Genomic DNA, 12850 nt, shown 5'->3' with positions numbered 1-12850 from the left:
ACATGGAATAAAGTAACACATGAACAAGAGCAAAAGCAATTATATTGAAAGATCACACGATCGGATAGGGCTAAACACTTAATTTGTATATACGGATCAATGCAGTGAGGTTCTTTTGCATGCTACAGTACTCTCTCCTCCTTTCTTCCTCCCTTCTCTTATGGGGGCTTCTACACATTATATAGGCATTTTCTTATCATCTGGGTTTTACACTTGTCGATCATCAAAACCTCCACTTGAGCATCTGTCCCATCAGACACCTCTTTTAGTACTTTGTGAGTTGCGGTAGCCAAGGTAACACTGTTCAGGGGTCTTCTCCACATTAATGCGGTAAGGAAAGTAACTGTAGTGCATTCAATGTGGTGGTGGCAACTTTTGCTTAGATATTTTGTGTTTCCTTCTTTTTCACGTATTTAAGGGATGGGCTTTAGTGGCTTGGATGTTCTTTCGCCCCAGATTTTCAGTGTCCGAAGAGAAATTCCTTCTCGAACCTGTTTTCTTTGTTTCCAGTGTTGTTTAACATGGATTGCTTAAGCCACGTTAACTCCTCGGATGGGCTGGTGTCCTCAAATGGGTCCAAGGCCCAACCTGTTACTTTAGGCCATAGGCCTCACAACAACGTTTTCACTACAATTCTTATTTGGTAAACTATTACTGGTTCTATTTTGGGCCAACCACTAAAATTATTATTTTTGTTTATTATTAGTAATAGCCTGTAACAGCTTGCTATCTACATTTTTTTGTAAAAATGTTGTGGACATAGCATTACTTTTTTTGCAAGTATCTGAACGAGAATTGCTAGGTGCTTATTTCTAATAGATTATTTGTGTAAACTTTATCAAATATATAGGGTTTTTTTTTTTTTTTTGGGTCCAGCTTAATTATTTAGTTTTAATGTACAATTTTTTTTAAATATCACTTGTGACTTCATTTCAATTTTTGAAATTACAAGTATGCTTTTATAGTTAATACATTTTCTAGAAAGAAAAATCAACAAATAACTAAATGTTGATGCCAAAATATACACTTTTTTTTTTTTTGTAACTTTTATGTTAAGTGCATTAAAAAACATAAAAAAATGATAATTTATTTCAATAAAGCTAAAAGCTAAAAGCTAAAACATTAAAAAAAAAAATCAAAACTTCCCAAAATGCACCAAATTTTAGGTGACAGTACGTTTGTATTTATTATTAATATTTTTTTTTGTCTACTAACAATTTGACATATAAAATATCGTTGGAGTGATTCTTGTTCCACAAACTAAACTACAACTAATTCTACAATTATCTTACATAATAAATCATGATCAACTATTTATTACTTTCACATTTTATTTATTTATTTATTTATTTTTGGCTAAAATTGTGATACTAAAATTTAGGATATAGCAGCAAAAGCAGTACAACCAAGTTGGATTGTCATCTCTGATGATGAGATGCATCGTGGCAATGGGGGATTGGTCTTTGGTGGCACTGTTACAATTCAGAAAAGGAGAGAATCTTTATGTCCTTTCAACGATAATATCTTCACCCCTTTTTTTTTCCTAGCCCAAAAACAATATAAATAAAAAAAATCACATTGCAATGCTGAATGCTCCACTGTCGTGGGTCGTGGCATGGCAGTGAAATTCCGGGACCGCGTTGTCACTTTAAGAAACACAACTAACAGGTGGCGGGAAGAAACACGTGGCATAAATGATCCCATTATTCAACTGTAAATTTATCGGTGATACAATTTTTATCACAGTTTTTTTTTTTTTTTTTTTGGTGATTGCGACTAATAACTTAGTTGGTTATTCAGTAATATAAATCAGCATTATCTTTCCAAGCCTACATCAAAAAATGTTATTTCACTAATCATAACTTACTACATGAAAAATATATTAAGAAATTTGTGTATTAAATGATTGTATGAAAAAGGTGGGAATATATAATATGAAGCATAATTTAAATATGTGTGACCTATATTAGGTTTGTCCCCAATATAATTAAATTCAATTATGTAACTGATTAAGTAACATAACTATATAACTAAATTTAATCAGAAATTTGAAATAAACCATCTAAAAATTGTACCTAAGTTTTACATTATAAACATTGTTAAGTAGTAGAACTTAGTTTACCCAACATATAGGAAATGAGAGCCTGATCAAGGACATTTTCAAGGATAAATCATAATATAGTCTTTACTCTTTCCTATAGAATTTTTTTTTTATTCGATTTCCTATAGAATTATTCTAAAGTATTTAGGTACTAAAGTTAGTCAATAAGTATTAAGTAACAAGGTGTGTGTGCTAATAATGGGGTTAACTCATTTGATAGTGTTTAAGGCATTATTAACAGTTACGAATCAATGGAAAAGTTAGGAAAGTTAAAATTCTCTCTTTATGCTAAATTGGGTGAGTAATTTATATATATTTTTTGATATGTGTGAATAATACTTTGAATGGAGTATTTGTTCTGGTTGGAGGGAAAAGAAATATGTATGTACTTTCAAGGAAAGGTTTCCATTGACTTGTAAGTTGTAAGGAAGCTCCCTTGTGAATATTCCATTTTTGCTAATGCCCCTTGCTTAGTCCATCACATTCATTATTTATTTATATATATATATATATATATATTTTAAATAAGTAAAACTTAGATACAGTACTTAGGTGTTGTTCTTTAAATTCCCTTTTTAAGATTTTACTATGTGGATTTTTTGTCACTTTAAGAAACACTACTATCAGGTAGCGAAAAGGGACACGTGGCATAAATGATCTCATTTAGTCCACCATAAATTTATTAGTGATACAATTTTTTCACAGCTTTTTAAAAATTAAAAACAAAATTGATTGCAACTAATTAATTTTTTTTTTATCTTTTGCAACTAATAACTAGGTTGTTTATTTGGTAATATATAATCAGAATTATCTTTCCAAGCCTACATCAGAAAGTGTTATTACACTAATCATAACTTACTACATGAAAACATATTAAGAAATTTTTGTATTAAATGATTGTATGAAAAAGGTGGGAATACATAATATGAAGCATAATTTAAATATGTGTGAGGTATATTAGGTTTGTCTCCAATATAATTAAATTCAATTATGTGACTTATTAACTAATGCAATTATATAACTAAATTTAATTAAAATTTTGAAATAAACCATCTAAAAAATTTTACCTAAACTTTACCTTATAAACATTGTTAGGTAGTAGAACTTAATCTACCCAACATATAGGAAATGAGGGCCTGATCGAGGACATTTTCAAGGACAAATCATAATGTAATCTTTCCTATAGAATTATTCTAAAGTATTTAGGTACTAAAGTTAGTCAATAAGTAATAAGGTGTGTGCGCTAATAATGGGGTTAACTCATTTGATAGTGTTTAAGGCATTATTAACAGTTACGAATCAATGGAAAAGTTAGGAAAGTTATAATTCTCTCTTTATGCTAAATTAGGTGAGTAATTTATGCATATTTTTTTATATGTGTGAATAATACTTTGAATGGAGTTTTTTTTTTTAAAAAAAAAAAACTTTGAATGGAGTATATGTTCTGGTTGGAGAGAAAAGAAATATATATGTACTTTCAAGGAAAGGTTTCCATTGACTTGTAAGTTGTAACGAAGCTCCCTTGTGAATATTCCATTTTTGCTAATGCCACTTGCTTAGTCCATCACATTCATTATTTACATGTATCTTTCTTTCCTTTTAAAAAAATATACGTATCTTTCTTTCCTTTTAAAAAAATATACATATAAATAAGTGTAAGGACACGATTTGGTGACGAACCTAAGCAGTAGTGGGTTCGTACGTAAAAGGCCCAGGCAATATGATTTTGTAGAGCGTGGGTGTAAAGAACTAAGTTAACTATGATATCTCCTCCAAATACTTACTTTTCAGTACGATCAAGGTTTAAAAATTGGTATCATGGATGTTTTTCTTTAGTGAATAGTGCGACTCCCTCTTTCTTCTCTTATTTTCTTCTTTCTAGTTTATGTCTGTTCTTCTTTTTTCTTTTTCTGTTCGAAAATCTCCCTCCTCAGGTTATTCTTTTAGTTTATATACTCCCCTTTGCGCTCTATCCTTACCGCACACGTGTTGGTTGTGTCCGGGGGATTTCTTCCTGTCCCATCTGGTATCTCCTGGAACTTCCTATGGGCAGCTGTAAGGCTGCTTTCTTACTGTTCAGGTATCACCTCCACATTAATGCGGCCAGAGAGTTGGTTAAGAGGTTATTAATGCGGAGGCAGCTGTAGTTACAGATATTTGTTTGCCTTATCCCTTTCATCTTTAGTCGGCTACTCTATCCATTGTGGTGATCTAATTCTGAGACCTGATCGCAGTGAGACCACGTCCTGATCGTCCTCGGATGCGATCGTCCTCGGACGCATACTGCCGAGGAGCATGGTGCCCTCGGACGGGTTTGCGGCCTCGGATGGGCCACGGGCCGAACAATCCCGAACCAATTCTGAACCCTATGGGCCCATCAATCGATCGGTCCCCACAATAAGTTTTTTCCTTCTTCTTTTTTCCGTAAAAGTACATATGATATATATATATATATATATATATATATATATATATAAATATAAATATAAATATAAATATATTTTAACAAATAAATTGCTAAACATACACACTTTTTTTTTTTTTTTTTTTTTGTTGAGAAAGCTAAACAGACACACTTAATTACACTTTCTCACCAAAATCAAACTCATGCACATATGATATGAATCAATGAATTGTGAAGAATTCAAATTCTGAGCCCCGCTTGCAAATATGCTAGTATAATGCAATAAAGGATTGCCAAGCGTTCAAATGAGGCATTGTACACCAATATTGGCGGAGGAAGGCTATCCCCAACATAGAATTTATTTCTTTATCCACACATTCAATGTGGTAATTTAGCAGATTTAGTATGCTTTCATCATGTGTTTTGTTTTTTTTTTTCATACAATGTAAGTGGTTTTTAGTATTTTCTTTCATCACATAAGTCTCATAAAGACGTGTAAATTAAAAAGCAATTTGACCCAAACAAATGATAAAGTGCAAAGTTATGCACACTTAAAATAAGAGAGCTAAATTATAAAAGCCATTATCATGGAGTGAATATCATAAGTATACCGATGGTGTTGATCTTTTTTGAAGCTATTACAGGCATAAAAGTAAATTTTGGCAAGAGTGAAATTGAGCCAATTGGTGAGGTTGGGAATGTGGATGCTTTGGCTCGTATTCTATGTTGTAAGGTTGGTCGTTTGCCTATGTCTTATCTGGGAATGCCTCTTGAGGCTCATTTTAAGGATGCTTTGATTTGGAATCCTATTTTAGAAAGGGTGGAGAAAAAGCTCTCTGGCTGGAAGAGGTTGTATTTGTCAAAATGAGGTAGGCTTACTTTACTGAAGAGTACTTTTACGAGTATCCCAACTTATTATCTATCGCTGTTTACTATTCCACAACACATAGTAGACAGACTAGAGAGGATTCAGAGGAATTTCCTTTGGGGGAGTTCTAATGAAGTTTTTAGATATCTGCTTCTTGCTTGGGACAAGGTTGTTTGGCCAGTGGAGATAGGGGGTTTGGGGATTCGGAAGATTGGGCTTTTTAACCAAGCTCTACTTGGGAAGTGGCTTTGGTGGTTTGGGAAGGAAACTACCCATTTATGGCATCAAGTAATAGCCACCAAATATGGAGAGGGTAGTGGAGGTTGGTGTACTAGAGTTGTGAGAGGGACTCATGGTTGTGGGTTATGAAAGAATATTAGGAAAGGTGCAGACAACTTTTTTGGTCATGTGGTGTATGCAGTGGGAGAGGGCAATCGTATTAGGTTTTGGCATGACCCTTGGAGTGGCCCTATTCCTTTGAAAGAATTATACCCAGAATTGTTTGCTTGTGCTATGGTTCAGGAAGCTCTGATTTCTGACATGGTTATTTTTGCACCAGACAGGGGAGGTAGGAGTTGGAACTTCCTATTCCGGCGCAATTTTAATGAATGGGAGTTGCAAAGATTTTATTCTTTCTATGAGCATGTTTCTGCCAGGATTCCTAGTGAGGAGGGTGAGGATACCTTGATTAGGCAGCTGAATCGCAGTGGTGTTTTTGATGTGCGATCCTTTTATATTGCTTTATTGAAAGTCCCTTTTGTTTCTTTCCCTTGGCAGAGCATTTGGTGTGTAAAGGTACCTAAAAGGGTATCTTTCTTTTTATGGACTGCTGCTAGGGGTGGGATTCTTACAATTGATGACCTTGTTAAGAAGAACTTGCCCCTTGTTAATTGGTGTTGTCTTTGTAGGTGTGATGAGGAAACTGTGGATCACCTTATACTTCATTGTAAGTATACATCTGCTTTGTGGAGTGAGGTCCTCATTATGTTTGGGGTTCAGTGGGTGATGTCGGATATTATTGTTTCTCTTTTATTTGCTTGGAGGAATTGGTTGGGAACTCACTCCTCAAAGGTTTGGAATATGGTACCAGCATGCCTTATGTGGTTAGTTTGAAAGGAACGCAATGCCTGAACTTTTGAGGACATTGAAAGACCCATAGATATATTGAAGAACTTGCTGGCTAGGACTTTGTTTAAGTGGTCTCGTATTTGGGGTCTTACGCATTGTAATTCCTTGTATGATTTCCTTATCTCTATTAGACTTTCCTTTTGATTTGATTGTATTTGTTTCAAGAGCAGTGAGTTTACAATCGTAAACACATTGTTCCTTTTCATCAATAAAACTCTTATTATCTATCATAAAAAAGAAATTTTATCGTATTTATCAAAAACTTAAAAATAAGAGAGCTAAATGCCACATCAACTAAACTGTTGCTTTAATAAAACTTTGCATAACATCCATGGCAATCTCTTTTACTAAAAATAAGCAATAAGTTGAGAGCTTCTTAAATTTCAACTAAATTGTTCACTTTGATAAGCACTATGATAATGCTTCACGAGGACTTCATTAAAATCAACAAAATTTCCTCATTAAAAGTCAAACATTGTCTTGATGGATGAAATTGTAGCATGTTTTAGAGGCACGTCACCATTGCTTTTTAAGGAAACTCGTTGAATTGTAATGGAAAAATATATTGTTTTTACAAATTTAAAATTGATGTTGAGGACAATAAAAGTGAAACACCATAATATTGCACTTGATTGTCTATTTGAATTTTTTTTGTTTCGTGCAATTTTTTTTATGCAATTTTTTGAGATATAAGTGACAGAACAATAATGAGAATGACATCTTATTGCTGTTTTATTATTCAATTTCAAAACAGAGTACTCTTAATTATAACGGTACTAAAATATCCAAAGTAAATGCATTCATTCACAATCATAAACTTTAAGTTTCTTAACCAAAAGGAAAAAAGATTAAAAAGAAGAAGAAGAAGATAATCTAAAGTAATTTAAAATTCAAATAATGGTATGGGAGACCAAAAACAAATCAATGACTGAATTATAACATTAAATACCAAAGAAATAAACAAATCATTAAAACAAGGTGATTTTGAGAATTTAAGATTTCTTTTTATGATAATTTTTTGTTCAAACATTTGGAAGTCTTGTTTAACGTCTGGAGTGAGAATTTCAATGGTAACTCTAAAGTAACTCTATCATTCAAAAAATCGATATGAACCCAACTTGATATTATTATTAAAAAATAAAAATAAAGAAATCGGAATCAAGTTAAGATGATTTGGATCAACCCCTTCTTATTTCAAAGATCTTTCCATTTCCAAGCTGCTGTCTCCCCCACCTCCCCTGTGGACCACCTATATCTCACTATTGAATAGAAATTTAGATCTCATTTGAACTGTTCCATCCATCCTTTGATGAGAAGTTTGGTTTCAAACCCCGGTTCAAACAAGAGAAGTACGCCATAAACCCCAAATGTAAATATGGTTTTTGGTGCTGGTTATCCAATTACAAAAGTGACCCATAGGCTTTCGCTTTTGCGTCTTTCAAAAATTGTAGTCTTGGTAAAATCTTGGTTTATTTAATTATTAATCACCAAAGGATTCGAAAAATCATTATGAAAAATTGAATATGATTATTTTATTGAAAACGACAAACCACGAATGATGGTTGTTTTATTTTTATAAAGTATGTGTAGTACCAGATTGTTTGATAGTGACAATAATTAAAGTGTTGAGACTTGAGATTGAAAATTGAAACAGCTATATTGTTGCTATAAGAGCAATCCTATTGGGACTGCCAAATGGGATATGTAGGTTTGATTTACCTTCAAACCCTTAAAATGATGCTCCAGCCCGTCTTCTAATTGCAAATTTTTTTGCAATACTGCTACATTGTCGTCTTATATGTATGACGGTACTGTAGCAACTTGTAAAACTTGTTAACCCATATTTTATTAATTTCTTCTCTCTCTTTCTATGAATCACTTTTCTCTGAATAACTTTTCACTCTCTCTGAATTACTTTTCTCTCTTCTCAAGCCAGCCTCCCTCCTTCTCTCTCTGCACTCACTTTGTCTCGATCTCTCTCACTACTTCCTCTCTCTTAGATCAGCATGGAGATGATGCTTGGAGTTCGACCTGTGGTGGAGGAGATCGACTTGTAATGGTGTGGTGGGTTGATTTGGGTGATTTTGATACGGGTTTGTAGTGATTTGTTGGGTTGATTTGGGTGGTGTAGCATTGGTGGGGTGGTGGTAGGTGGTGGTGGTGTTGTTGAAGGTTGGCAGGTGGTGGTGGTGTTGTTGATGGTTGGCAGGTGGTGGGGTTGTTGGGTTTGAAGGGTGGTTGTGTTGGGTTTGTTCACAGTGGTGAGATTGAGGTTGAGAGATGTGTTGGATTTTGGATTATATAATTTATTAGGTAGATATATTATTTTAATGTATTGTATAGGAAAATAAAAGATGGGATATTGGGTGTATTAAAGAATAAGGGGCGGAACCAAGAATTTTTGATTGAGGGGGCTAAGTTGCAATACTAATATATTTATCAAGACAATCCCATACACACACATAAATACACAAGCTTTTTTTTATAATATACACACATTTTTTTTATTTGGTAAGTTATATATACACACACACCCAACCCAAAAAAAAAAAAAAGAGCTTAATATTTTCAATCAAAATTATGTTTGATGGCTATCTTTCATAAAATTAATAAAATTCATTTTCTCAATTTTCATAGTAAAATTCTTAAAAAGTTTCATTTTCTATAAAAATTATCAAAATTTATACTAATGTAAGTAAAAATATTCAATTGAACTAATAAATTTTTCAAAAACGTGAATGATCCAAAACTTGAAGGAACAAATTAGGCTTCAAACATATTTGAACCTATCTTGTTTTGACCCATTATGTGGCAACTAAATAAACATTTCATGTGTAGTTTTAGTGACAAATTTTTTTTAATGAGTCAATGACTTGTTAATCGCCACATAACATGTTGAAAAAGATAAATTAAAACATATTTAATGCCAAACTTTTTCAAATATTTAACAGATATAAAAGCACATTTTACAATAAAAAAATAAAATTGCGAAAAATAAAGTTATGTCTCTATAACTATCAGACCAATTCTTTTTTTTAAGAGCATCATTGGACTAATTCAAATACTTGGGGGGACCAACTCTTATTTTTGAAGACTAAATTTTGAAAACATTAAAATAATTATATATATTTTTAAAAAAATTTCGAAATTTGGGGGGGGTCATGGCCCCCCCACCCTTCAACATGGCTCCGCCCCTGTAAAGAATGGTATTGTATAATTGATAATGTAAGTTTTGAGATGGTAAAATAAAATAGTCTGAATATAGCGGATGTGAATGCCCTAATATTCAATTCTAAACAAATACTAAACTAAAATATATTAGTTTATTAGAGTGACTTTTTACCTTAGAATCCAACCATGAAAAGATAGAAAATTGGAAAAAGATAAAAAAAAAGTGGGAGAATATAAAATATTTTAGTTTTCTCTTATGGTATTTAGCTGAGGATTGAGATGATGGAAAAATAGAGGGATGAAATGTATAGTTTGCATAGAGTTCCTAAATGCTTAATTATGGATGTGACTTTGATTTATTGGCCAATTACGTTCATATCAACCCAAAGCTAGTTACATCCCAAGGTTATTGTGAAGAAAACCACACGTGTGATTTTGCACACGGCTTAGCTTTGCTGCTGATTGGTTTTTTTTTTTTTAAGTAGCTCTAGGATAACAATGGAGATGAAATTGAGGTTGTAGCTTCTGTATTCAGACAGACAGACATCGAGTTGTTGATTTGATGGAGAATATTCTTCAATTACACCGATTACTTTCTTTTTTTCTGAGGAATAGACTTGAATATCAGCTGCTGCTATAAAAGATGATTTATTCCATGACAAGCAACTTCGATGTCTGGTAGCATGTATAAGTGTATAACTAGGTGGCATACAAACCTGTCAAAACCAGACCCATTTACATATGTGGGCAAATAGTTTGGTCCCGGTGGATTTATTATATAGGGTGCATTTATGTATCTTTTGGATTACATGAGATTTTGTAATTCAGTGATATTATTTTATTATTCTAAAGAATAAAATTTAGGTGGAAAATTGAAATCCTACATTGGCTCTCCCAACACTTATTTAAAGAATGAGCAAAAAAAAAATTGAAATTGCTTACATAACATCAGCTTCCACAACCCAGTATTTATTAGCCAACCAAGTTAGGTGAACTTTTAGATGCCTAAGTCCCAACTACTCCATTAACCACAAGACTGATTTGGTCTCACACAAATCATCCAAGAGGATTTATATATCTACACCACTGTTATAATTTAAAAGTATGATTCATTTCATTATTTCTTAATTTGATAAACTTTTAAAACAATAAATAATTTATTATGATATAAAAATAGGTGACCATGACTCATGAGTTTGAACGTTGTCTGCACTCCATCAACTTCCAAGTTTACTATTTATCTTTTAATTATGAGTAACTTCAGCAATGCATTTAACCCATTTGTTCAATAAAATAACTTCTTTATCCAAAAAAAAAAAAAAAAGATGAAAACAATTCATATTAGACAACTCAAAAATGTCACACACTTCATCATTGTTCGTTAATTAGAAAAAAGTAATTTTTTTTATTATTCTGCTACTTCTTCTCTCTCTCAATAACAAATTTGCAAAAGTTTCTTATCATCATTGATCATTGTATATTTGTATTTAATGTGTGATCATCGTTTCAAGTTTTATTTATTTAATTAATCTATGATCACCATTTAATCATTTTGTATTTGCTAATAAGTGTCCTAATGAAAGCATGAAAAACATGCATGCATTTCATTGCAAAATATTTCTTATTCAGAACTGTGGATAACAAGATTCAATTCAATTTTTTTACCTCGTGTCAATGAATTATTTACATATTCATTGTACCTAATGTGATATAATTCCATTGAAAAATATTGTTCTCTCTCTCTCTCTGTCTCTCTCAATAAGCTTGAACAAATTCTTTCCTTTTGCAACTTATTTTACTATTCAACTTATTTTTATTACTATTCATACACGACTGAGCTACATTTTATAATGGGGGGGACATCCCCCCCTCCAAAATGCTCAAAATTTTATTATAACTACTAAAAAATAGGACATACAGAATTGTTATAAGAGCTGATCCCTCCAAATGAAACTAATTGCCCCCTATGTGTCCTTAACTACTTGTTTCATTCATATTTATTTAACTACTTTGACTTTTTTTCTCTCCATCTCTCCTCTCCCCAACACATCAACAAGCCCACAACTTTTATAAGTTTTACGGTTTTACTCACTTTTACTATTAGTTTCTCTTTTTAATATGTATTTTTCAATGTTATATTTTCTCGGCCCTTCCAAAAGAACTCATCACTAAATGCAAATGTTCTCATAATCTTACACCAACTCTCTTCAATCTCTTTACAAAAATTCATTAAAGTATTGATAAGTGGGTCATACATAGATAAATAGACACATATATATTTTTTGTGAATCAATATGATTATTTAGTCTTGACCCGCCTCCCTAAAGATAAATTTCTAGCTCCACCCCTGTATTCATAGATCTCACAGTACTTTTTAGTACTATTCATAAATCCACTGTACTATTTCAACTATGTTTTATCTTTATCTACAGTACTTTCAGTAAAAAAATTTCAATTTCAGCAAAATAAGTAGATCCTAAACGGACTCCAAGTCATTACAAAAAATATATTATTATGTTATTGTCCTTTTAAGGAAAGGGTGGTGGACTCAATGATGTTGAAGAACATATCATAGACAAGGTTTTAAGTTTCATTTAACACACTATTTTTGTTCATGGATTGGAATTTTAGAGATTTTTCATACACACATAGTAGAATAGTCTGGTAAAAAACTAATAATCTGTTTGTTTCGATGAAAAACCTTTTATGAATATAGTTTTCCTTGTTATTCTGTCTTTGGTACCATCAGAAGGAAGAAAAAAAAAAAACTACTTTGGTCTATGAAAAACCTTATTAAAAATATAACTTATTTTCGGAAACAATTCTATCTCATGTTAAGTTAAATAAACACAATTAAGAACTTAAGAAGCAATATAGAAACTATTGAAAATAATTCTATTTTTATTTTGAGGTTTCTACCAAAAAATACTTTTTGAAAAATTAATGACATATAACTTTTTTATTTATTTATATATGATAGAAATTTTCCTCTAATTTAATCTAAGTATATATACATATAATGTTCTCTTTTAGAGATTTAAATCCGGTCTCTTACCCCCTCGCAACCCACGTCCCATAAGCACTACTCGAAGAGTAATAATCATCGAGGTGTAATCCCATAGAACTAATCACACAGGAAATAGCTCCGAATTCCGAAGAGAGAGGGTGAGAATTAAGT

The sequence above is a fragment of the Quercus lobata genome, chromosome 6 (genome assembly GCF_001633185.2).
Source record: "Quercus lobata isolate SW786 chromosome 6, ValleyOak3.0 Primary Assembly, whole genome shotgun sequence".
In the NCBI taxonomy this organism is placed as follows: Eukaryota; Viridiplantae; Streptophyta; class Magnoliopsida; order Fagales; family Fagaceae; genus Quercus; species Quercus lobata.
This window is presented reverse-complemented; position numbering follows the sequence as displayed.